The sequence below is a fragment of the Glycine max genome, chromosome 2 (assembly GCF_000004515.6).
Source record: "Glycine max cultivar Williams 82 chromosome 2, Glycine_max_v4.0, whole genome shotgun sequence".
Lineage (NCBI taxonomy): Eukaryota > Viridiplantae > Streptophyta > Magnoliopsida > Fabales > Fabaceae > Glycine > Glycine max.
This window is the reverse complement of record NC_016089.4, coordinates 1,605,210-1,608,901: the sequence shown is the minus strand read 5'-3', so window position 1 is coordinate 1,608,901 and position 3,692 is coordinate 1,605,210. Positions and strand designations below refer to the sequence as shown.

The window sequence follows — 3,692 nt, the reverse complement described above, 5'->3', positions numbered from 1 at the left end:
TTAAAATTCAAGTCCAACCTTTCTACTAAAGAAGGAAGCCAAGCCATAAGTCCCACTCCTAATGTTAACGTAAAATAAATTATATTTTTGTTTTATATATAAACCCACTCTTAGTTGTGTTTGATATGTTCCTGTAAAAAAAAAAAATTGTTTCATATGTCAAATATCCAGAGTTTTGTATGCGGATAATTAGTTACTGTAGCGGCCTCCAGTGACTTAGCGCCTGTGGCCTAATCGATAAGGCGTCTGACTTCTAATCAGACGATTGTGGGTTCGAGTCCCACCAGGCGTGTCACTCATTTGTTTTCACAACTCACAAGCACAACATATTAATACTACTTATAAGCACTATGTCCATCCATTAAAAAAAAAGTAAATTTTGGAGTAACTTTTCTAATCTAATTCAATTAAAAATTAATATTTGGACTAACTTTTATTTTATTTTAACATGAAAAAATGGAGTAAAAATTCTTTAAAAATTAAAAACTTTATTTCTTTATAAAAGAGATAGACAGAAAAATTTATAAAATTAAGAGAAAAAATCATGAAAAATGTAAAAAAAAAATAGCTAAAGAATCGTGATCAAAACAGAATGTATTTAAGGCTCTAAATGAATGTCTTAGACAATTTATAAGTTATATAAAGGAAAAAAATTATATGAACAAATAAAATTATCGTCACAAATAATGCGACACGTGTCTATTAATTAAATTTTTAGATTTAATTTTTAACTTAAATATAAAGATATAAAATTATAATTAGAAATATCATTTTATCTTAAAATAAATCGGTCAAATAAAAAATTAATTAAATATCAAATAACAAACTTCATATACTAAAAAAGAAAAAAGAAAATTTCACGTTGGAAGAACAACTATTAGTGGAAACCAGTATCTTTTATGCGAGTGCTTCTCTGCAAAAAGGAAAAAAGCAAACAGGAAATTCATAAGAAATGATATCATCAAAATCATTACATCTTTATATATAATCTTAATTACTTTGATCCTTTTTTTTGAAGCTCCGCCACTGATGAGACTAGCCATTTGTCAAAGTCATGCATCATGGTTTAATTCCTCACCAAACTTTGCATTTTAAGCACAGGTACTGTATATTACGGAAAGGGTTGTGAACAACACCCAATACAAAGTCGCAACATATTTGAAAAAATGTATTTTTAGTTTCCGTAATTTAATGTTTTAGTAAACTAATATACATAATATTTGAATAACAAGCACATATATTGTCAAACACGTAACTGATCCAACGACGTATTTTACCTTACTACGTAATTAAAAGGCCGAGTACTGGTGTCTTCTTTAAAAACAAATTTTTAGAGAGTAAAAGTGATAAAAGAGATGTTAAAGCTAAAGAAAAGAACATAAGTAATAAAAAAATAAAAATAAAACAACTTATAAATGTTCTGAATTTTTATTTTTAAAAACTAAAATAAAGATGTTTGTTCTGAAAAGAGTTTTCAAAACTACTTTTATGAGTCTTATCAAATAAATTCTTTTATTTCATTTTTATTTTAAAAAAGAATTTTTCAAAAAACACGAAACAAGTATGCTATTTTTTTCTTTTATTTATCTTTTATTTAATTATTGATTCACTTCATTTTAGCATATAAAAAAGATAAATTATTTATATATTAAACAATTTAAAATTTATTTTATATTCTGTAAGACTCGTTGATTGAAAAATATTTAGTAAAACTCAAAATTTATCTAATCAAAATACATTAAAAATGTGTCAAATAATATATTTCAATATTATATTCATAATTCAAATTTAAATTAGAGACATGAAAACATCTATAATAGTTTTGGTGATCGGTTAGTGGATCACTGGATTGCCAATTGCATCAAATTCCTGTTATTTTTTCATGAGGAGGAGAAATTAAGCAGGTCATAATATACATATTGTCCCGAGTAAGTGTAAAAAAGTGTCTCGAAGATTAATTCTATAATCAATTCTAAAGATTAAAATTTATAAAAGTATCTCAAAGTCTCATTTTTTTAAGGATCTCGAGATCCTGTTAAAAAGTTAAAAATCTTAATTATATTTATTAAAAAAACAAATAATGTATTGAAGGTTAATCATTCATACATTCAATTAATTAGAAGTAAAATAAAAAATAAAATAATTTTTTCCATCTTTTAAGATAATCGAGTCTGACATTACTCTTTTAAAATATATGTTTAATTCATTTAATTTAACACCATTAAATTAAATTAAAGTATACTCTCATTTTTTGAGAGATGTAAATGTCATATTATCCTCTCCTCTTATACGGTCTAATCTATTAATACCATTAAATAATTAAAAGCACAAGAGAAATTATAACTAAATAATAAAAATTGATAATAAAAAACAACAAAGCATAACATCGTAATTGTTATTATTAGGATAAGTGACCTATTTCATCAATGAAAGTGTTTGGTATGGTTACATTAATTCTTGAAATTAAGAAAATTCAAAATAGATTATTCAAACTGTCACATGTCAATCATGTTAGTTTAGTTTTTAGAGTACCTCTATTAATGTTAATGTTCAGGCCAACATAACACGACATTTGTATGATTAATAGTAGAACCATTTAAATTTAGTTCCTAAACATAATCATTTATTATAATTTTATTCCTTAAAAATGCTTTAAAGATATCAATTAAGTCACATGTGCATGTAGATTATAGCATAGACGTCACCTTTATATTATCTCAGAATTTCATTCCTTTTTCCGCATTTTCTTTAATTCCCTTCCTCCGAGACACTTAACAATTCATCTTCACTTTCATTGCTACTGTCTATCTTCTAAGGCCACCATTTAAAATTTTAAGCATGTGGAACCACACCGATAAATTTAATTTTAAATTAAATTAATAATTATAAAATTAATTTTGATAAAAATAAAAATTACTCTTGCTTCAATTCCATTATGATTTTAGCATCATAATTAATTTTATAATAATTTTAAAAACAATTCAAACATATCAGATTTGATCAAAATCAAAATTAATCCATATCACTATGATTTAGTATGATATAGAGACTATCCAAACACATTGAAACATATACAAACAAAGTTGGCTGGTTAAAATCCTAGCACGATAACTTTGTTACATTGGTTCTTGCTACAATTAATATACAAAGTACTTTTACAACGATTTTTCGCTACGTGTAAAAGATAACTTTTCTAAATCGATTTCAAAACTATTCTAAAAATATACTCACTATCTACCGATGTTGATTTGACACCCCTTAAAATCGATCTAAAAAAATAAAACCAGCAAATATAAAAATCCCTTTTTCGTGCCAGTAATTAGGAAACTACTTCAATGGATGGTTAACCAAATGAATTTCTTCCACGCAAGAAACAAGTTGATCATCAAATAATATATTGTATCTCAATCTTTTAAACTTCCTTTACATCTCATAAATTAGTAGGTCCCGGACTCCAAATTTCTGTAATCGTCCGCACTATTTGAATTGACTCACTAGCAATTAATAGCCTAAGAAGGGCTACGGTGCTTTTGTCTTTCATCTTAAATAATAACACGTATTTGTGTTTTTACATCTCACTCTTAAAACACCTTTTAATAACAACTTATGTTAACAGATGGCGTCATATATTAATTAAATATTCATTGTTGCTTTGCATCCTTTAACAAAAACATGAATAATGTGAATAGGTG

At 25.6% G+C, this 3,692-nt stretch overlaps 1 non-coding gene across 1 annotated transcript; it reads left to right on the top strand.

Annotated features, from left to right (window-relative positions):
* Positions 1–219: 219 nt before the first annotated feature.
* On the top strand, positions 220–292 carry TRNAR-UCU (transfer RNA arginine (anticodon UCU)). Its single transcript has one exon. It is a non-coding gene; the product is annotated as a tRNA-Arg (tRNA).
* Positions 293–3,692: the final 3,400 nt, after the last annotated feature.